A 23,847-nucleotide genomic window follows, 5' to 3' on the forward strand; every position below is an offset into this window, starting at 1 on the left:
GACACCTCCAGGGAAGGTGACCCCACCACTCCCTGGGCAGCTGTGCCACTGCCTCACCACTCTTTGGGAGAAGGAATTGTTCCTAACAGCCAACCTGAACCTCCTCTGGCACAAAATCAGGCCATTCCCTCTCGTCCTATGGCTGTTCCCTGGGAGCAGAGGCTGATCCCACCTCACACAGCCTCCTTTCAGGTCACTGTAGGTAGAAGCTGCATAAGCATTTGACCAGCAGAAGCCTTTTAACACAGACCTGACGCAACATTTCTTGCACACATGCTGACTGTGTGTCTGCTCCTGAGAATGCATGCCCAACCTCAGGCAGCCCATCACACACAAAGCATGGCTCTGACCCCCCTGACTAGGCACAGCTCCACACGAGGCTCCTCCACACGGCGGGACATGCTAGCACACTCACACTGCTTTCTGACTGGCATCTGCACGTACTCATCCGCAGTGCAGGTATAAGACAGCCTAACACCTCCTCTAGGGGAAGAGGAGGGATGCTATAAATGGCTGCTAAGCTGTTTATTTCCTTCTGCTCTCACTCCCGCCGTTGCCCCTGCCATGTTTAAAATAACCGAGCAGACAGCGTGTCACGGCACGGAACTCCACCAACGCCGCACCTTTCACCTCAGCGCAGAGCCAGGCCTCGCGCTTCCCGCGCAGCGCCATCACCATGGCGGACCGCTGCGGCTCTCCCCGTCCCGCTCACCCCTGCGTGCCCGGCGGCAGCAGGTGGCGGCGGCCCGAGCTCGCTGCGGAGGCCCCGCAAGGCGGGCGTGGAGCCATGGGCGGCGGCCCGAGGAGGCGGCGACGTGCTGCCCCCTGCCGGCCCTGCACATTCCAGCAGGAGCTGTGACCGAGGGCTCTTGGTGGGCTGAACGGCTCTGACGGGATTGGGCCGCCGCTCGTAAACAAAGGGATGGAGCGAAGAAAGGGGACAGGATTAGGCCCACCAGTACCAGACGTGTTTCTGCACAGCACTCGCGCGCTGATCCTGATCCGGCCTCCAGTTTGGACAAAAGCCTCCCACTGATTCCTGCACGCAGGCAGAAATCAGGGTTAATTCCAATTAAACCCATGCAGTAACCCTGCTATAAACAACGAGCAGAGTCAGGCTGTTACACAGCACCAGACCCAACCTTTCCAACTGTCTGCATCCATAATCACTCGACAGAGGAGGCGATGTGCCCTGAAAAAGCAGCGGCTCAAACCATAATAATAAAAGCAGTGGCCCTAAAGACTGGGTGCAGCCGCGTGCTAGTTCAATAGAGATGCTGCAAGCCATTGACAGGCTGAGAGCTGGGCTGGGCAGCCTGGAGAAGGGAAGGCTCAGGGAAACCTGAGAGCAGCCTTCAGTATCTGAGGGGGCTGTAAGAAGGAAGGGGACGGACTCTTTAGAGGGATTTGCACGATAGGACATGGGGAAATGGTTTATAACTACAAGAGGGGAGATTTACATTGGATATAAGGAAGACATTTTTGATAATAAGGCCCTGGCACAAGTAAAGGCAGTGGCACAGGTTGCAAAGAGAGGTGAAGATGCCCCATCCCTGCAGACAGACAAGGTCAGGCTGGAGGGGGCTCTGAGCACTGATGGAGCTGTGGATGTCCATGTCCAGTGCAGAGGAGTTGGAACGGATGGCCTTTAGGGGTCCCTTCCAACTTAATAAAGGTAAACTGAGCATGAAACGGGCCTGTTGCCCACACCTATAGGGATAGAAAACTTGCATTTTTGTGCTGGTCCTGTAAAGCTGTTACATTAAAAGTAATATCTGTTTCCACTAGCTGACCCAAGCTCTCTTCTCTCGGATGCCAACTGAACAAACAGCCACAGCAAGAAGGTGTAGAAGACATGCAGTGCACTGATAAAAATAAGTACCTTGCAGCAAAGCCCTTCCCTTCAGTGATGAGAGGATGATACCACAACTGAATTCTAAATGAAATAAACCACCAGGCATTCTTCCAAAGTAAAGCCAAGTACATAACGTGCCACCACAGCCCTCAGTTCCTGCTGAAAACCATTCCTCTTAGGAGTCCTGCAGCAGCTGTGGTCCAGCCCAAGGCCCAGTACTGCAGGGAGCAGCGTTAGGAGCCAAACACAAGCTGTGGCAGAAACCTGCGCACTGCTCACTGCTGAACTGCAACTCCTGCAGTTGGGCTCAGCTGAAATACCAAGTTTTGTTTTTAAGTTATGGATGGCCCTATTTGACAGATGGAAACACCACCACTGTCTGCAGCTCCCCTACAGGGAAAAACTTTTTTTCTGGAGTTCCTGATGAAGCCACATTCACTATTAATAACCTCAACTGCGATCTGACACCACAAAACTAGCTCTGCACTTGAAAGACATATGGTGAAAAAGTTATGCCCATGTAACATATATATGTATTACTCATATGCATCCACACATTTTTTAAGCCTGACATGTTACTTGCACTGAACCGCTGTAATTTATTTGGTTGCACTTCCACTGCCTGATGATCTCAACAGAGACCAGTCAGCACAAAGCAAGAAGGGCTGCATTGTTTACCATTAGCTTACTGCAGCACTCTCCACTCATGTGCAAAGTGCCTACTAGCACCCTCATAGGAAATCCGTATGGAATACATAGTGCAGGCAGGAAGCACATGGACAGAAGAAAGCCTGCACTCCAGCAGGAAAACAACTTCTGTAATTTAAACATCCCAGCCTGGCTTTAAGTTGGAATACCAACCTATTAAAGGAACAGTGTTTTTTATGGAGAACAAATGTAACATGACTTTCAGCTCTCAACATCCTGAGCAGTCTTAATAGGGAAGACTCCAAACCAACCCACTCTCAGAATCCGAAGACAACAAGCATACTGGTAACAAGACATTCCAGAAATGGCTGGTCCCAACTTCATTACAATTCAGGCAGACGCTTTAAGCAGCCTCCACATAGGGCATAAAAGCAGAAAATATCCACTGAGATTTCTCACCTAGTCCATGTACTCCTAAACCTATGTGACCACACTGTATGCATCAAGGCCTTGGAAACTTTAGCAAGCAATTACAAGGATAAGTGAACTAATAAGGAGCATGCAATTGCTCCAGTCCCCAAAGCACTCAGCACAGACCTGTCATGATGCAAAAAGATTTTGTAACTGAAGTCTTCTGTCTTCATTGTTGAACTGTAACACACTATTGCCTTCTGCTGAGCTGACACAAAACCAGAAGATCTTATGAGAGTAAAGAGATGAAACCATTTGATTTCAAAGCATCCCTTAAAATAGATTGCATAATTTGGGAGTGGAGGGGTCGGCGTTATCTTCAAAAAAGAATAAATGACTTCAAGAAAGAACCAGTTACCACGAAAAGCTTTTTCTCAGATAGTTTTCAAAGGCAATAGCCAAGGGTCAGACCTTTTGTATTTACTTTCATAAGTAAACCAGATTCTGCTCTGCTTGTTTCTCAGATAATAGAAAATAAATAGTTTTATTCAGACCATCTGAAGAATGAATTCATTTTAAAAAAATTCATTGGCTACTTTCAAATGAAATAATGTAATCCACTATATGGGCTAATAGAAGACTAATCACTAAGATTCTGCCATAACCACACATCTGGAATTATTTCTTAACAGTTGCATTTATCTTTAAAGTAAACATTACTCCTTCAAGAGTTACTATTCTCCTGTTGAACGTTCTAAGCTGCTGTTAGTTTCACGTTACCCTTACTACCTCACAGATTGTCAGGAGGTTTCATGATGTTGTGGTTACACAAAATGTATTTTGAGCAGTGATCCCAAATGGTCTCATTACTTATGTAAGTAGTGTATCCCTTGGCTAACTCACAGTTCAACCTACTGCAGTTTCCCTGACAGTGAAGACAAAATGCATGTGACTGAATGGCTGAAAGGGCTGAAAAAGGGACGTGGACACTTGCATCTTGAGGTTACTAGGCCACGTGGGGCTATGAGAGCAACTTCTGTAAAAAACGACAATGGTTTATCCCCATTTTCTGTAAACCAGGTATGTAAACTGAAGACACCAAGATCACCAGCTTCCTTCTTTCTGGTAGGACTTTTTGAAAACCAAGGCTGGACAAGCACAGAAATTAATTTGATTACCCCTTTTACAGGTCTTCCACCTCCAGATGCTTCCAGCCCCAGCCTGTACTGCCTTTCTCCTACTGGTGACTCACACCAGGGCAACTAATCCAGCTCTTAAACAACAAATTCACTTGGAGTACTTATTATTATTATTATTATAAAAAGGAAGAAAATCTAGTTAAGATGTAACTAGACTTCATGTCCATTCTGAGTAATATTCAGCTTTCTCCTAACAGCAGCTCAATAGACAGCAAATATTTCTAACATGTCGTTTTGAATCTCATATTTGAACTAGAAGATCTGGAAATCCTTCCAAGTTTCCAGAATCCAGATACATCTTGTCTCCTCATCAGGGTAAGATTCTTAACTTCCACAGAAAGGAGAACTGGACTACTCAACTCAGTAGAAACACGTTAGGAGAAGCTCCTATCTGTGTGCAAAATTACATACAAGTTCAAACACCCCCACAACGAAAATCCTGCAAGTATTAAAAAAAAAAATAGAAATTAGAACTCTACCAAACAATGAAACTAGAAGAGTTTTTAATGTAAACTTCAGAAGGACTGGAAAGCACATGCCTCCATTCCACTCGTTCCTTAATCTGACATCCGAAGGAGCTGACTCCCATCCTGTCCTCATGCTCAGCCCTGAGACAACTGCTTGGTGTTACGTGAGCTGTGGTACACGAGGGAGAGAGACCTCATCCTTACAGTGTGGTTTAACAACACAAATGCTGACATTTGGGCTTCTTGTTTCAACTGCTAATCCAGCTGTAAAACAATGAAGGTGCTACAATGGTAAGGCTTTAATTCCCCTGACCTACAACATCCTCTCTCACATACAGGGTCTGGATCCTGATCTCATCTTTTTTTTTTTTTTTTTTGACAAACAGAACCACAGTGTTTCTGCAGTTTCTGGCCCAAAAGCACTTTACGAATGATGTCTCTGCTTTCCTGTTTGCTATGAGTCAACCCTCTCACTGGTGCAGACTCCTCTGGCCCTGCGTGCTCTGGGATGCGGGGGATGAGAGCTGAAAGTCCCTTGAAAGGTCACAGGAAAAGGGTGGACAGGCTGTGCTACTGGGGAGTCAAATGCCACAATCAGTGTGTAGGGCACAGACACTTCAGGAATGCACAAACAAAGCAAGAATGAAGACTCTGCTGCCAATGCAGGTTGGAAAAGTGGGAAAAGGTCATTAAAATCATGCAGCCTGTCCTTCACGCTGCAAGGTCTACTTCCCACATCTCAAATAACCCGTCATCTGAAAGCCAGCAGACGGGAGCTCGGAGTTTTGCAAGCTCTCAGTTTTCTTCTGAAGTCCCCAGGATGCAACATTCTAGCTGGGAGAATGGGACTCATCACTTAAGCACCAAAACAACTTCAAGAAGTGTTCACACTGCTCCTGTAAACAAAAATACAGCTCACTGTGTACCAGAAGCCCTGGTGTTTTCAGAGGCACCTGTGACCCATACGTATAGCACACAGAACAGAGATGTCAAATGCTTCAGGAAATGCAGCACTCACAACCCAGCATAGAACAAAACTTATTTGATAGACCAAAACCAAATGTGTATTTGAAAACTTTCAATTCAGGCATGAACCACTGCAATTTTCCAGTCTGATTCTCTCCACATTCTAGGCTACACAACTTCATCCAGTTCCTCATCCACTACCCAGCAAACCTGGATTTCAGCAGTTTTTCCTGAAGACTCCAGAATATTCTAATTGATATTAATTGTCCCCAAACAGAAAACTGAGGCCTTACAGGTAGAGAGCGAGGTTTTTTGAAAGCAGTTAGTAAAGAGGAGTGCAAAATCAGGCCATACAGAGCATTGCCACACATAGCACTTAAGGGTGGGGTAAGCACCAAATCCCTGCCCTTCCTCTTCCCCTCATCACCTGAGGAATGCAGAAGTAGAGCAGCTTGTCAGGCTGCTGGGGGCAGGCAGCAGGGAAGGCTCTGATAACCGGCACACTTGTAGCCAGCCATCTTCCACCTCTGCAGAAAGGAAAATGTACAGAGATACACACACAGGACGGTGGTTTGCATCGAGTTGCACATGGAGGTACATAACTCGTATCAGGACTGTGTAAATAAAACTCCATATAACATGAACGCTAGTCCAAGTCTTAAGGAATACAACATCCTTATTCAGTTTTCAAGCAAACACAGTGTGCTCCACCTCTTACTTCATGGACATACTGTTTTCTTTGAACACTGCCACTACGAATCAAGCCATAACCAAATGCCAGTGAGTCATTCTCTAAGAGGGTATGTAATTTAGCTAAGGCTAGCCTGTGGCTGCTCAGGCGATGCCCATGGGTTACACACACCATCACTCCATCTGAGAAACCAATTTAACACACAATGTGGCCAAAAGAAACGCGACTTGACATCCAAAACTGACTCACGAAATATCAACGGGACACTTTCTAAAACTGCCATCCTGCTGTCTGCTCATAATGAAGTCAAAAAAGAAATCCCCAGATTTCAATCTGTGCAGTCCTAAACCAACACCTGCCTCTTTAAAAATCACTTTCAGCATCTTCTTTAGAGTGTTTCTTAAGCTAGCTAAAGGCAGCCTGTTATCAGCTATCCGGAGCACCCTTCTTCCATGCAAATGACTTAGCTGGAAAAAAATCCTGGGGGATCAGCTTACCAATTCTACACCACAGTTTCTCCCTGCTCCACTCCTGCACCTATTGTTGTTGGTCATCTTGGCTATCCCAGGCAGTAGCTTCTCACTTCTGTTTTGAGAAAATAGTGTATTGCAGTGTAAGATAAGCTGGCCAGATACCATATGCTCAGAAGGTACCTTTTAAAAAACCTAGGCTCAATGAAAATATGAAATAAAAGCCAAGCTTACACATTTTAAACAAATCTGCTGAATCTGTTAGCCTAACTTTGCACACTTGTTCTGGTCGTTGATAGTCCAAAAGCAGATACAGCTGATCCCTTTGAAACTGAGAAATGAACAACAAATAGAAATAGGGACTGTATTCTGTACGGTGACTGGAATGGTGTCCCTGGAGTTGTGAAGGCTGTACAGCACAAGCAGCATGTGTTTGTGCACCTGTGGGCACTGACCTGTGGGGTTACTGGTAACTCCCAGCTGGCATGCCCACATGATTGTCAGCAGGTCAGCCGCTACCACTGGTACAGCTCACATAGTTAAGCCTACTGATGGCAGTCAGTTAACAGCGTTAAAGGGAGCAGCCTGGATTAATGACACATTCATTATATATACCATACTCGTGTTTGTAAGGAGAATGCAGTCAACTAGACGAAATCAATGGAGGCTGAAGTCAGAAAGGCTCCAGCTCAGCTCAGTCCATTCTGGAAAGTAAAGAAAGCCATTTACTATGTAGACTCCAGCTGCCCAGATAATGTTTATTCTGATACCCACTTCAGCTTAAGCATAATTCAGTTGTTTCACAGCGACAACGGATGGGGCACGAAAGCAAAAAATATACTCTGAAATCTGTTGTCTTTATATTAATGAACGGATCCCTACAGAGACAGGGCACAGAGATGGGACCTTATTTCAAAGGAGCATTCAGATTTTGAACAGTCTCGTGATTTTGTTAAAGGCCACTGCATTTGCCCCTTCTCCATCCTCATCATCATGAAGGACCCCCATCCTCATCACGAAGCAGAGCAAAGATGCATTTTTCAAACACCTCTGAAGAACTCAATGGAAAATATTTGTGCACGATCCTGCTGGATCTTTAATCTGGTGAAGGGAGCCCAGAACATCTTGCCTCACCATTTGGCAGAAATGAAAGCTAACGTTGCAACACTGTTAAGAAGCTTCCAAAGAAACTTCCTTCTACTCACTAAGCTGCAAAGTCATAGGCTTTAAAGGACAATATTTAGTATGCTCTAGAGCTATCTGTGGGTTGACCTTCGTCAAAAGAATGTAAATATATAGGGCAATTGGCTACTGTGATATTTACCTTTTTGTTCACTGAAACTGAACAGAGTTCTGTTTAGTATTTTCAAATGTTTGTCCAGACTAGAGTTCCACTGAAAAAACTGCTGCCCTCAGAAAGGAGTCTCCCATCTTCTGGTCTCTACCCTCTCATGACTCAGAGCTTACAAGAAACAGAGCCCTGACCTTTGGAAGACACTTCTGTGTCAGAAAAAAATAAAAATAAAAAAGCCCACACACGAAAGATGACACTCTCACTTCCTGAAGCCTGTCAGACTGGTGGTTCTTCTTTGGATGAAGGCATCACCATCTGTGAATGGAGAACAGTGGATAAACCTTCACATTTTGACCCCAGCCATGACCCTAACTTGGCAGGCAGCCCCAGACAACCTGAATGCCCTCAGCTACATCACTGTTTGTTTTGACAGCTCTCCAGACCCAGTGTTCCAGCAAAGTGGCAGTGCCAGGTGGTATCCAGCCACCCAGGCTGCTGACCAGCATCATGGCAACAGCGTGGCTCAAGGGTCTGGCTAGCCTGCAATCTAAAGTTTAGCCTGCAATCTAATAGTCTTAGGGAAAAACATAAAGCCAAGTCACTTGATCATTCAACTAATGATGACTGAATATGTGCCCAGCAGTTACAACTTTGTATCTGTTATATTAACTCAACTGAAGAAAGCAACAGTCAAGTTTCTGGGCAGGGAAGAAGGACTGGAGATGTTGTGCAATGTGTCCAAAACATAAAGCTAGAATTGGAAGTGTCTGCCTCAACTCTTGCTCCTACCAAGAGGGTCTGATGTAGAAGCAATGCCTAGGAATTGCATTCATTGCTAATAAGAGGTCTGCAATAAGAGGACAACTAAGCCTACCTTTGGAATGTGTGAACGCAAGAGCTAATCAGAAGCTGGCTGCAATAATCAGCGCGATGACATCCATGAGCAAATTCCTCTTTCTGCAACCTGAGATGGCTCTGACCTCCTTACAGGGGGAGGGCTGCCAAGTAAACAGCCCTGAGGATTCAGCCTGCCAACTGCTGTCTCTCTCGCACTTCTATTCTTCCTCTCCAGTTCTCCACCCCACCCATCCTAACTCTGTTACTGATATATCTTCCAACTTCTTTGACAGTTAATAAATGTGCATAGCTGACTTGGGGACTGTAGGTCAGGAGCGCAGACCAAGGAGTGCCTGTAGAGAGAAGGTAAAATGTGATTTTCCAGTGCTGCTGCCCAGCTACTGGAACATTCTGTAGCTAAGATGCATAGAACAAAAAAGGGGGACAGCAAAAAACTGTTTTATGATCAAAATAGCTCTTTAAGCACTGAGACATGTCTCAGGAACAAGAATAAAATGAGAGTATGATGGGGTACAATGATTCCATTAAACTGGAGAAAAAACAAAAATTAGTACCAGATTATGGTGCTGTAGATTTGGATGTATGTCCAGGGAGCAGTAGGGCATAACGCACAGCCCAGCACAAGCATTGTATGTTCAGCCCATAGATGTATAGGAATCCTGGGATCGCTGCCTGCTTGCATCCCCCGGGGAGGATTTGACACCCACCTGAGCCACAGGAAGCCAAACACACAAAGGGAAGGACACAAAAATGGGCAGCAACCTCAGGATATGCTGCTGTATACCTAGACATACCCCCTGGGTTGGAGCCATTTATCTTAGGGCAGGTAAAGGTTCCATCGCTCTCAGCCAAGGGGGAGAAATCCAAGCTGCCTCCTGCTTCCTAGGAGAGGCTGGGCAAGGGACTGCTGCTGAAAGCTTCCAGGACAGGAAGAATGAGATGGAGCTCTTCTGGCTCTGTCTCTCAACTGCAGAGCAGCACTGGGAAACCACACCCAGGGAGACGCCTAGGGAGAAGAGGATGTTTTGTTGCGTAGGCTTTTGTTCTGGACTTTGTTTATTTGAGATATTTCACAGCCGGACAGGCAGAGCATGGAAGCAATTTAAAGGGCCAGCCTGGAAGAAATAACCTGCTCCACAGTGAGCAGGTTTTGAATTAGCAGAAACCAAATAAACAAATAGCAACAACAAAAATCAGATTCTGGGACAGGAAAGATTTGCTAATGTTTTTCATAGGGCAACAGCAGGCAATGAAGTTGGAACAACAGCTGGTTTCAGCAGCACGCTAAGCTCCAGGAGCAACTCACGGAGGGACAACCCCAAGTCCAATACCCCGAGTCTCTTATTGAGAGGAGACTTGGCATCACCATGGTGCAGCTGGTGCTGTCCCATGGTGACTTCTGCCTGGCCACCTCATGGCACTTGATCCCACTTCCGACACCTCCCTAGTTCTGCTGGCTCTGCTTTAACCAGAGATGAAGCTTTGTTCATCACCCCAGGGTCTGGATGAAGGACTGGCCTAGTAAAGAATCCAGTTTCAGGCAGCATGGTGGTCGCAGAGGAGGCTCAAAGGCAGCTCCAGCAGGAGCATTTTGTTCAGATGTTGAAACCCAAGTCACAGCCAAGGTCACAGAAATCTTTGCCTCCCACTGGCCAGGGCCAGCACCATACTGGAGCCTGTTTACAGGGACCACGTGGGTCCCAGCTTCTCGTTCTCTAGTGAAAGTAAATCCAGAACCACTGAGGAAATGGGACAATTTTTATTTGGGTGAGATTACAACAGACAGCACTCAGTGTAGCTTCCAGCATGCCAACACTTCTTTAAACACCAAAGCATTGTTTGGAAAAACAGTTTTCTGCAGCATGGTGCTGGGAAGACAGGAGCCCTTGGGTTGAGCCGCAGAGAGAGCAGGCCAGGCCGACTGTGTCTCCACACCAGAGGCAGCATGCTGTTGTGCACAAAGCCCAGCCAGCACAGCCCAGCACCCGCAGCTGTTGCAGCACTGAGCACAGGACTCCATTTCAAAGCTCTGCAGTCATATCCCTTTTGAGTCAAGGTCCTCTTTGCATTTTGTCTGTGCAAAAGCAGAAACACCGCTGAAAGCTATTTGCTGAATGATCCTTCTCCGGTAGAAGGGAAAAATGGCAGTAGCCCCCCAAGTCAAGCAACAGGTTACATAGTGGAAGGTACTGTTTCCTCCCAGGCCAACAACATTTGTCATTGGAGTTAACCACATGTAGCTCAAAGTGCTGGTTCCCAAAGGGGGGAAGCAAAGCACCTCACTCCCTCTTTCACCCCTGGGCAGAAGAATTAAGGCCTCCAGATGCACACAGCGCACTTCACTTCTCGACTGACCTTCAAGGAGCACGCGGGCACAAACCAGAGGAAGACAGCAGGTAAAGCCAAGCGTTCTGCCTCTTTGCCCTCTCTGAAGTTTTAAATGGACACCAGCTGTTAATTCCTTTCTACATTCTTCACATTTTTCTGGCCAACTCCCAACAAGACTAACAGAAACCTTTCCCCCTCAACTTTCATCTGATGCACAGATAAAATTGTCAGGCGTTTTCAGGCAAGGAAAAGAAATATATATCCTTACCGCCTTAATTGAAATGCATGCCTGGAGGTCTCCAGTGCATCCCTGCCCTTTGAAATGGGTTAAAGAGCTTTAATGCCATCTAAATTAAGTCAATTTGTTATTCGGGGCATTTGTGACCAAACAATTTGAGATGTATCCTGGGAGGAAAAAGCATGCAGGCCAGAATTTAAAACCCTGGGAAATAAGATGGATGTGGAGTAATGGCCCAGAAAAGTTATATCTTAAATAGCTTAGGTCGTTATTTTGGTTCTTTGATGTTTCAGCTTCGGATAAGGGTTTTTGTTCTGTTTGCCTTTTTGAGGAGGGCAGAGCCGGTCCCCATATGTTGTTTCATATCAGACAGAGACATTTATCATTTTCTATGATTCAGCGATGACTCCTTCCAGGTTGCTGGTGACAGGTGGCTGACAGAGCTCTGCCTTGCACGCTTGTGCACCAGGCACCCTGTGCAAAGGGCTGGCAGTCCTGTAACACCCACACTGTGTCTGCTGCTTTGATAGAACTACTACACACTTCCCCAAAACCTCAAGGCAGTACCACTACTTACAACCAGTGCAAGGAGAGTGTAATAAATAACTGTAAAAAGCAGCAGACCAGAAGCTGGGCTCTGACAGGTGCCTGGAGCCAGGGGTACTCCTCTTGGGGCCACTGCAGAGCTCCGAATGCCCAAAGGAGAGCAGGAACACACAGCACAACAGCGACATTCTGCAGTTTCAAGATGTCTAATCATTGTTATTGGGGCTTTGTTATAAAGGCTTCTGGCAATGCAAGCACCACGTCATGCGCACACCGAGGCTGTGCTGGCTTTGTGCACCCAGGGGATGGAAAACGCTGGGCAACAACAGAAAAAAATAACATCATCGTAGTGCTGGAGAGCTTTGTGGTCCCTCCTGCTGACCTCACAGGGAAACAATGCTATGCTACACAGTACTCTCACACTAACCCCCATCCCCTGAAGTACTCAGGAAATATCAAAAGCAAAAACATTGTATTTCTTCTGCAATCATTCGCTTTCAAGTCGTTACCACACGCAAAGCACCATCCCTGCCTACAAACCCCGATTCACAACACAGAGCAGCCACCAATGCTGAAGAAAAAGCAGCACGAAGCAATGACATGCAAAATATCTGATTGTTACTTCACTCTGATTTGAGATTTTTTTTGTCTGGGAAATAGATCCCCAGCTGGCATGTACCCAACCCAACAGCTGCATTGCCTCTCTACTTCCACCAACACTCCAGAAGATAGCTAGAGCCCTGTTTACGCTGGCAAACGCCCAAGGTTTTATTATTATGTACTATTAGTTCAGAGTGAGAAATGTGTACTGCAGCAAAAAAAAAAAAAAAAAAGTCCAGAGGAGCTAAATAATTGAGTACAGATGTTAAAGCCTCATAAGCTCTACCCACCAGACAGCGTCTTACATATCGCTTCCATCACCTGTTTGCATTCTGAGTTTCTAATATAACTATGTGTCCTACCCTTGAAGAATATTCTAGAATTCCTCGTGCAAAAACCAGTAACTCCTGAACTCCATTCGTCTCCTCTTGTTAACAATCTTCACTTTTCAGCACTCACTTCAGAGTCACTTCATATTTAAAGAAGATTTTGGTTGCTGCTTTCACTATCTGGCAGCTAACGCAATCAGACTACCCCATTCTTACCCGATTTCCCAAAAACTCAGCCTGACACAGCAGCAGAGGCAGAGGTTGATGTTGCTGCCCCAGCGCTGCCCAGTAAGAAGAATGTGCTGGCACAGCCCCATAACGTGACATTTCCCTTCGCCTTTCCCATGGTCACCGATGACCTCTTCCTGAAACATGGGTTCACCCTTTCTGGTGATGTGCCTTACACACCTCAGACTGCACGAAGGCTGCAACCTCATTACAGATTCAGATTCTTGGTTCCCACTGGAAAAAAAAAAAAAGGACACCTGGTAAATTTGAAGGGCTGGGAAAAAAGTCCACAGAGATAGTTTCTCCTGCTTCTCCCTACAGCGCTGACTTCATCAGGTGCAACCATGCTATTGGTTAAGGAAAACTTCAAAAACTCTCTTTACACAAACAGAGAAGATGACCAGAGGGTTTGTCCCTGTTCACCAACTGGCTGCTGTGACAGAAGTCCTAATGCCACATATTGCCACCCATCTCTACGTCACTTATGGAGAAGAGACCCTGAAGACTGGCTCTGTCTGTGCAACTTTCCTTTGCTCCCCCAAGAATCTAGATGTCAAAAAAAAAAAAGGTTCAAAAATGACAAGAAATCCAGAAAACCTCCTCCATTCCACACCAGGAATTGCTCTGCCATGAAGGTCAAGCCAAAGTTTGTTGCTTCAGAAAATGACCACCTTTCTATCTTCTTTCTTCAAAACTAAATGAAGTGAGGAAACACTTCCACTACACACTGTCTCCATCCCTCGAATACTTTTCAATAAGCTGCTTTCTACTCTTTCCAACAGATGGACCAATGGCCTCAAAACCTCAGCCAGTTCAGTTCTGTTTGATTCTTTCTCAAGTGTGTAAGCAGTGCAATCTTCTGTTGCTTTCCTAAATGGCTCAGAAATTGTGGAGAAATAGTGCTGCTTCCCTCAACATATGCAAAGAGCCCCCAGAACCCACTCTGAATCCCAACATGGAGTGCCAAAGAAGAATGACATTGAATTTATCAGCGGTGGTTGGTTGGATGTTTTTGTTGTCCTTGTATCTGTGTGCATGATGTTCGTTAACATCAGATTTGAATATGACCAATTGCTTCCAAGGACAACCATTTTACAACATGGTCATTATAGCCAGTAGTACTTGGCTCCACCATAGAGCTCATTTCTTTATTCACTTCCCCTGCATTTAGGACTTGCTCAGGGAACCCTCCTCCTTTTCCCTGCACTTTAGACAAAATCAGTGCATTTGGTTGCCTTAGGTTATGGAAGCGTATGACCCAACTCCCATTGAGGTAGAAGGTAACTGAAAGAGATGCACTTCACTTTCAATCACTCACCCTGAATACTGACAGAAGATATAATACGATCAATGTTAGCAAAGTTCACATACAACCAGTCTGTGATGTGTGCTGCTTGCTCAGCCATAATAAGCAGCTTCTGCCCCGTGCTGCTTTGAGATGGATGTGAGTGGCTGAAGAAGAAACCACAGACTAGTTTTCCTTGCTTAAGACCTATCAAGGACTTGACAAACACGAAACCACTTTTTGGGATGAAAATGAGAAACATAAATAATGTACTAAATGCTAACTCTGAGAAAGAATAATACCCAATGGAGATATCCTGAATGCTACACCCCAAAGGCATCAGCAGGCAGATGTAGAACCTGGTCAGAAGAAAGAGTCTGGCAGCAAATGATTCCAGAGCACAGCTCACTGTACAGTAAGCAATCACGTCCAAGTGTAAAAGAGTCAGCCAGTAACATTTTGTCACACAAGACACTGCATAGAGGTTGACAATACAAATGCATTTTTATGAATTGTCTTGCAAAAGTGCAGCTCTGAACCAGGTTTAGTAATTGTTCAGAAAATAACAACGGCAGGTGTTTTTCATTCTGGGCCTTTAAGTACGACAGGGTGACATGACCATGAAGGAAAGCTTGCAGATAAACGGTGCTACCTGCAACCTTCTTCCTATTTTAAAAGTAAAAGCCAAGATTCTCAAATACTGAAGACTTACACCTGCAGATTTGTAGACAAAAAAAAAAAAAAAAAACCCAAACAACCAGAAAACAATACCCAACCAACCAAAAAACCACACAGCAAGTCAGAAAGTGCTCATCCTGATCATTTTCTACCTAACTGCTGTTTACTGCAGTGTTTTTTTTTAAAGGCCTGGCAGCTCTCCAGCTCTCCTCTTGCTTTTCCCTTCTTCTGCACATCACTCTAGAAGCCATCTTGGGTGGAAAAACAAGCCTTGGGAGGAGAATGCTCAGAATGCTCCCTCTGTGGTCTTTTCAAGCTCTAAAAGCATTATTCCTCCAGGGGAATCCTGAGCTTTGTTTCACTTTCAAGGCAAAAACACCATTTCAAAGCTTTACCAAATAAAGGGATAGAAAAGAAAAAAGAACAAAACCCCAGGAAAGGTCATTTGTGAAGGATTTCCGAACTGCCACTGGCTCTACAGCTGAAAAGGCAGTGGGACCAGTTCTGTTACTCCCACTGGAAAAAATCTCAACATGGCACAGAGTCGCCCTATCACTTGTTCCAAATTACATCCACTGTCATTTGACATTTTTCGAGCAGAACAATTACTTGTGATCAAATGTTCTGGCTCTCCCTGCTCCCCAGCCAGCTGTGTTTTCCTGTTACAATTGTAGCTTGCATGCACTTGGAAGAAGCCCAGCTCTCCTTATTAGAAAAAATGCAGCATAACAGCTCACTAGTGGGATGCAATTCTGCTGTAAGGCTTCCAGAGGCCTAGTGAGTTTTGCTTGGTCCTGGGCTGCCCTTGTCACTGCATGGCCTCAATGGGATGCACTCATGCACTCCAGACTCCAAAGTGGGCAAAGCCCTCCTCTCCCAGCACACACATAAAGGCTCTTTCCCTGAGCATCATGGAAAAGAGAGATGTGATGTCTCAGATTGGAGCGAGGAGAGCAGCTGTGAAAGGCACAGAATGAAAATGTGGCCCATCCAGTGCACTGCAATCAATGCTTGAAATGAAATCAGCGAAGTCCATATTCAAATCAGGTCACCAGTAATTAAAGCACCCTAATTCGGAATAATAAAAGCAGAAAACGTCTGGGTGGGCACAGCTCTCAAAAGGAACATATGAACGGAGTGCTTTGAATTGCATGATGCACTGGTAAGAAGCTTTAATATAAGCCTCAGGATTACACCACGCTAGCTTTTTTATTATTATACTCTCCATTAAAAAATATGTGCTGTGAAACAGTGAGAGGTGAAAGCAGACCTTTGAGCATTACTTCACCCTGCTTTTCCCTAAGGATCCTGCTGTTAGTTTCCATTTGCACAGCACCTGGTATCACGGGCAGGACAGAATGAAGCTCTGAAGTGGGATTTTATATAAAACACTCTTACTCATGATGGCATCGATGACAACGCAGCATACAGAAAGAGGCTTTAGAACTTCAACAGCAACAGCATAATTGTCCCCTCATTTGTGGAGAGACCTGCTTGCTCGACTCCATCTTAACACAGTGCCTCACCATGCAGTGATTCAGCCATTTTAATTCTGAATAATGGTTTGCTCTCCCTCCAGCATGGCATCGTGCATCAGGCTCAGCTGTCTGGAGAGCAGGAATCTCTCTGCATAAAGCACATGCAAGCAAAGCTAATAAATAAATAAATAAAAAGGAGAAAAAAACCTTCCCGTCAATGCTAGGAGGAGAAGGTGAGAGGTAGACTGCAGTAATGGAACTGAATACATAAAAACATAGTGTTTTTAGATTGGAAAAGGAAGCCAAGGACAAACAGGCATCTCAGGAAGAACTCCGTAATCTGGCTTTCTTGAGAGGGTAATGATGAACACCGGCTGTATCTCTGCTGCCTTTAATAGCAGTCTCAGACAGAAAATTCAGGATGCAGCAGTGAGCTGGCACACACTGACCTGAGTGTGCAGAGCCTTGCAGAGAGCTGACACAGCACAGGGTGCGACGCTGTCAACACAACCTGCCGATGCACAAGGCACCAACCCACCCCAGCACCCCTCCCTCAACACCACCGGATGGGACTTCTGCAGCCACACGTGAGGTCTCGCTGCACACAGAGATGGCGTTGCATGGTTTGGAGCTTCCTCTCCCCCGGCAGGAGCTGCCAGTAGAACAGTGGCCACATTGGCATCCTCTGTGATCCATAAGGATTTGTGTCACCACATCATTTTGCACTTGGAAAGACGTCAGAAGAAAAGGTTACCTGCAAAACGCAGGTTTTTGTCATACTGTGATACTTGCACTCCTCTGGCATTTAGAAGGGACAGCTCACACCAGCTGCTAAAAGCAAACAGAAACAAAACAGCTAATCCATTCATATGCTCGTTTCTGACATTGCAGCAACCAAAGGCAAGTTCTGGATGAACAGAACAGAACCTTCTCAGGTTAGCAGCAGATCAACAGAAACAAGCCCCCGGGAACTGACAAACCTACACTACACATGTGGTGCCCACTGCCCCACGAGTGCTGGCAGTACCACCCCTCCATTCAGCTACTACACATTATTATTGTCCTCAGCAACTGCTGAAGAGGTGATGGAGCTGCACAAGCACCCTGGTTAACCATGACCACAAGAGGTTTGTACCAACTACCGCATTCTTGTTTAGCAAACGCACGTTACAAAACTAACAAGAAAAACACGTTTGTTATCTGAGTTACAAACATCAAGAGGAAAATATTCATTGCCTAGGAACTATAATGCAATCTCTCCAGAACGGGCTGTAGAAGAAAAGACCCAAACAAGCCATCTCTGACACACATAGATTAGACAGATGGTGCAGTCCAGTATCAAGGAGATTTGTGTTTGCTTGACTTTGCTGTGGCTGAACTACCCACAAATCGCAGACACAAGAGAGCTGTGCTGGGTATTTACAAGGATTTCACATCCATTGCAACTTCATACCATTCAAAATTTTCATATGTTCTATACAAAATAGTAAATAAATAGAACTCAAAATCACTCTCACATTTCTGGGGACATTCCAATCCTGAGTTAGCACTGGGAGTGGATACAAATGGCAGCGACGCTGAGCACAGATGCTGATTTAAAACAGGCTGTTTTCCCTGAAGCTCATTACCCCTTAGAATGAGCATTTCTGGCACTGACCATGAACATCACAGGCCACATTCACTGTCAGTACAACAGGCACATGCTGAGCTGCTGCACCCAGAATGTGGGGATGGACAGCACTAACCACACAGCTGCTGCACATGAAGTACAAAAGCTGGCACAGCCATTAAATCAGCCATTTCATCTGATGGGTTAAAAATCATTCTCATCATAGTTCATCAACACAAGTAGCAGAAAATATCAAAGCAACACTTTTATCCCCCCAAGCAACAGTTCCTGTAATTCTCCATGTGCCTCATTAGAGGAGAAGCAGACAGTACCGAGGCTCAAAACCAGATCAACTCTCTCACCTGCAGCGTAACACTGGGAGCTTCATTTTCACAGGCATTAGATACCAACAGCTCCTATCAAAATGAATTGGGCCTGTGATGCTCCGAGCCCAAGGCACAACTGTCAGCTTCTCCCTTTCATCAACCCGAGTGGTGCCACTTACAGCAGCTGTGTCCCTACACAGAGTTTGCAGAGCCCCCCACCCCACCAGGGCTTTTTGAAGGCTCACCAGCTCAGAGCAGACAGAATGGGGCTCAGGCGAGACCCACAGATATTTTAACCGAGACAGAATGACCCCCATCCATTCCTTGCTTTTAAATATCCATGGACAGAATAGGAGAAAATAGGTTCTGCATCAGCAAAAACAAGGGATGTTTTGGAAGCTCTGTAAGAACTACAGCCTTATCTCTGGGCAGATTCTCTTTCACGAAGACAGCACAGCTCCCCATCCTTCCTCCCACTTCAATCTGCTATTAATTTCATAAAGATGGTTCATAAGCAAGTTGAAGACAGTTTAAACCTGCCAAGAGCATCCATAAGCCTAAGCAACTGGGTTTCTTCCCCTTCAGAAAAAAAGCAGCAGCACCTTTATTTACATATTTTTTGATTTTGCTCACTTTTACAAAACTGGTCATTATCTTGAGCTATTTAAAACAGTGAACTCTGTTGCAGTCATAAAATATGAGTTACTCAGTGTAAAGCTTCCAAAGATATTCAAGACCTGCCTGTGCACTTTCCTGTGCAACCTGCTGTAGGGAACTTGCTTTAGGATCGGGTTGAGCTCAAGGATCTCCACAGGTCCCTTCCAAGCCCTGTGTCTCTGTCAACATGCCTATTCTAAGCAGAAGAACAGCTCTGAAGGCAGGACCCAGCGATGCAGGGCTCAGCACAGCATGCAGAAGCCCAGGTGGAGGCTTGGCTTAGACACAGTGGGATCCTGAGCACAGCAAACCTGCTCGTAAGCCTTTGCAGAGGAAGCCTGAGGTTTATGGGGATGACCGTTGGTAACAGAGCACGTACACTGCCCGATCATTTATTTAGACTGCTCTTTTCCCTATAATTGAATCACTGCTCAGGAGACAAGAAACAGGAGCTGGTTCTAAAATAAGCCTCCCAGGATCTGATTCACATTACTAAGTAGTTAATGTTTGTCAATGAGAAGCAAACACTAAAGCTAAGGTCCCTTATGTTGTCTCAGATTCTTCTACATTTCTATAAATCATTTAAAACGTTCAGCAGCAGCAGCCTGGGCACACACTGACCACTGCTTATAGAGAACTGCCCCTACATGCCTTCCCTTAGAAACAAAAGCGTACTTGAATAAAAGTGAATCAGATGAACGATGCCAGGCAGAGAACGTGATGCTGGTACCCCACAGGAGGCATTATGATCCATCACCAGCAGGCCTGGGAAGGTCCAGCAAATACTGATGGAAATGCACAGCCTGCAAGTGCGTAGCATCTACTATCCAGCATTGCCTTGGATAGTACTTCTGCTTAGCATAAACGTAGGCAGAAGTATTAAATCCCTCAGGTCTAATACAAATCTGATGCAAATAGACAGGTTCCATCAACGTTGGCTCCATTTACATCAATAGGTGACCTAGGCAAGTTTAAGGAAGCGCTTTCGCTGAGATTGATTTTGTATTACTACATTTCACATTAACTGATGTACAACACCACTGGGGAAGAAGAACTAAACACCCACCTTTCATCCATGCATTCCTACAGCATGTAGGTTGGTGATGCAGCACTCGCTGCACACATTTGAACTTGCCAAGCCCTTGATCTTCCTACCAAGCACAAGCATTCAGATTGCACCCACCCTTGTCAGTGGCCTCCCAAAAGGCAATTATTGGTTTGCTACAATACTTAGCCCTCCTGCCATAGCACACAGGGCTGAGCCCGCAGTGAGGAGAGGCAGATCCTGCATGGCCAGCACCGTACGGCTGCCTGCTGCCTACCTCTTGGCACAATGAAGGTTTGTGAATAAACTGTTATTGTTGTTATTATTTTAAATCACCCTTTTCTCTTGCATCCCTTCTGGTTTCCCCCCACCTCATTTGATTTTAGATACTCTTCACTGCCTTTTCATCCATTTTCTGCTTTTTTCCTTCTCCCACTCATCAGTGGTATCAGTTCAGCAATCACAGTGGGTGAGACTTGAAGAAATGGGGGTTTGAGCCCTGTATAGCTCCAACCTTGGGAGTGAACCTTTGATACTCTGAGTACATAGCTCCCCTGGTAAGACCAATGCAAGAATGTCTCTATTCACAGCTATTTCGAGTGTTATAGAGAAGGGTTAATGTTTAAGTACTGGAATCGGAGTAGCAATCACAGAAGGAACTGCCTATTTTAAGCAATGCACTGACTTCAGGATGACTTAAAATCACGGGACTGCAATACAGTGGGAGGCAATCACAGAGAAGACCATGACACAGTCAGTTTTGCACAGCCAGCCTGCAGCCTTCCACTGCACCCAGTAACTCAGGTAGAAGTTTTACATCCCATCCCATTTCCCCCCCCGAAGTCGCAGCTTTAAACGACACGCTGCCAAACACAATGCTAATACTAATTATGCTATTGAGCATTCAAATCAATACCACTCTATTTCCTGAAGCTTCCATTAAGGCTGCTCTGCGTGGTTTTCAGACTGTCAGCATGTGAACCTCTTGTTCAGGTCACAGAGTGAAATGTCTCAGTACAACAGCTCAAGGAGAATTCTTCATTGCCAAAGAGACCCAGGTACACAAACAACAGATGCTGGTCACCCAAAACAGAGACAACATAGAATCATTGAGGGTAGAAAAGACTTCTAAGATCAGACCTGTAACATCATCTCCCCAAGCATGTAACTTCTGGAAACTGGCCATCAGTCCTTCCACGAGAGTCACAAACTGCAGCACGACTGAGTGCACTGCGTCTGATACAACATCAGCGCTGCAGAACCAGGAATAGACTGCTAACACTATTATTGCTGCTGTATGTTAGCATGAACAAGGAAAGAGGATGCAACAAGTTTGGATGCTAGGTTTCCACCTGTAAGATCACCCCTTCTGAAAGTGGTATTAAAAGCACAGCATTTTGCAGATGTGAAGAGAAACAGTAGATTTTGTCAGCACAAAATCCTGCCAAGAGGGGGTTCAGATACTTTGTTCTGCTGTGACCCCCATTTATGTAGCCGAAAACATCAGGATAATTGCTGGCACTCCATTTGAAGCACTGCAGCCTCCCAGACTCCACGTGTTTCAACACACACCCAGCTTCCAACCAGTGCTTCCAAAGGTGTTCTGGGCTGCAGCGCCCTTCAGCTTGAATGCAGAAAATTACTTCACTGCTCTGAAAAATACCAGCATTTTCCAGGCTGTAGTCAGTGAATGTCAAAAACAGGAAAGAAAGATTTTCAGAAAGAATAAGAATGCATTGTTCCTAATAACAAAAATGGGAGGATTTTTGTAATTTTATCAACATAATCAAGGGAGGAAACAACATGCAAAACACTTCCATCTACTACTACACACTAAGGTCAATCCAGAGGAAAAAAGGAGTGGTATTATTTCACTACAGTTGAGTATTTTTCCACTCCGTAGGTGACTTAAGGCACTTTCTGTTTTGAGAAAAGGATCTCAGCTCATTGCTGAGAGCACTGCCCACCCAGAAAAGGCAGAGACCTCCTGAAACACCACAAAGCACAAAGAAAACATGGTGATGTTAAACGTGCATGTCTACCTCTGGCATGGCTGAGAGCTCTGTGGTCGTAGTTTCACACAGGGAGGGAGTGCAACTTGGACCATGCTCCTTACCAGGCCCTGAGCTCCTCTGCCAAGCCAGTTGCATGGACACAAGCCTCAGATGCACACATCAAGAACTATAATTTGGAGTCACAGAAGGGCTTCCGTTGGAAGGGACCTTAAAGATCATTGATCTCCAACCCCTGCCATGGGCTGTCTGCCCCTCACCAGCTCAGGCTGCCCAGGGCCCATCCAACCTGGCTTTGGGCACCTCCAGGGATGGGGCACCTGCAGCTCTCTGGGCAGCAGTGCCAGGGCCTCACCACATTTAGAAACAACACACACATTCCCTCAAGAGCTATCAAATTCATACTGCTAGTACTTCTGACCAGAATGTAAACCACTGTGAGGCACAAAGGAAATTCAAAATATGGCTTGTTATTACAGTAATAGTTGCATAATGGCTGTTTATACAAATTATGAGCGTAATCACAGTTTCAGAACAGTTAACTCAAGGTGAATCGCCCATCTATCTAATCCTTTAATAACATGCTTGAAATGCAATTTGGAAATTCACCTCTGATAAAGCAGTCATGTTGCCTGCATAGTGACCATTTTTCAACACTCATTACCATCATTTCAGTCTTTGATAAAGGGCAATGTTTTGATTAATACACAAAATAGAGCATTAAAAATACAACATCCTTTTTGTCCTTGTTTTACATATTTGTGCACCCTCCTAGCTCTCTTTAGAGCAAGAAGTGATAGCCAAGCTATTAAATAGTAGAAAGGAGATGTGCTTCTATCAAATATGCATAAAACCTTAAAGGGTAAGACTGCTACATGCACTGATTTAATAGTCTCAAGAACTAATTTCAAGCCCAAAGCTCTTCCATGGCTCCTCAGCAGCTGATGACAACCATAAGTTAGAAATGAAAACAGCTGTTCTTCAGTTAAAAGCACGCAGCAACAACATGAGTACACTGCCCTGCAAATTGCCCCTGAGGTGACACATAGGTCCTGTGCCCTATGCCAGGAATGTGAGGAACTCTGTGACTCTCTGAACCCCGAGCTCACTGAGTCAGCGCGGTTCCAAGTGACTGGCATTGTTTTCTGCTGGTGGGCAACAGCTGTAGAAACATCTCTAAAATGGCTGGCATGGCCCCGCCAGCCCCAGCCTCACCTATCACTGGTATGGCATCCCTTCCACTTGTGTAGAGGATGACCCCACTTAAGGCAACAGAACAACTTCTTTGCCTCAGCCTATTCCAATGAGCACCAAAACAAGCATCTCTAGATCCCACCATACCCCTATGGCCAAATGCTGATCTTTGTTCTACTGTTCCAGCAGCACCACCCCACGCTTTATTTACTACCGGATGGGGATTGTTCAGACTAGAAACACATATGAGCTGTGTGCTCCCCATTACTCACACCTGCCCATAAGGAGGGTACCATCGTCCTCCACTCCTAGAGCTATCTACTGACATTTTGGTGCCTTCTCACATTTCTGGCAGTCTTTGCATTTCTAATACAGTTCAGAAGTGGAAATGAGCAACATCTCCTCTCAGACATGTTCCTCTGCACATTGTTATAC

At 45.4% G+C, this 23,847-nt stretch overlaps 1 protein-coding gene across 11 annotated transcripts in view; it reads right to left on the reverse strand.

Annotated features, from left to right (window-relative positions):
* SPTBN1 (spectrin beta, non-erythrocytic 1) overlaps window positions 1-23,847 on the reverse strand; it is a 122,903-nt gene that overhangs the window by 90,613 nt on the left and 8,443 nt on the right. The window contains exons 2-3 of one of the 11 annotated variants that reach the window (XM_046938670.1): window positions 13,309-13,362; window positions 624-10,933 (exon numbers count right to left, since the gene is read on the reverse strand). The exons of 7 other annotated variants lie outside the window; for them this stretch is intronic. The gene's annotated coding sequence lies outside the window, so the exon portion shown is untranslated. Of the gene's footprint in view, window positions 1-415; window positions 13,363-23,847 lie in introns of those variants that run through there. 3 more of the 11 variants (XM_040696987.2, XM_046938669.1, XM_046938671.1) reach the window with 3 other exon arrangements.

This window comes from Gallus gallus, chromosome 3, assembly GCF_016699485.2.
Source record: "Gallus gallus isolate bGalGal1 chromosome 3, bGalGal1.mat.broiler.GRCg7b, whole genome shotgun sequence".
NCBI classification, from domain to species: Eukaryota; Metazoa; Chordata; class Aves; order Galliformes; family Phasianidae; genus Gallus; species Gallus gallus.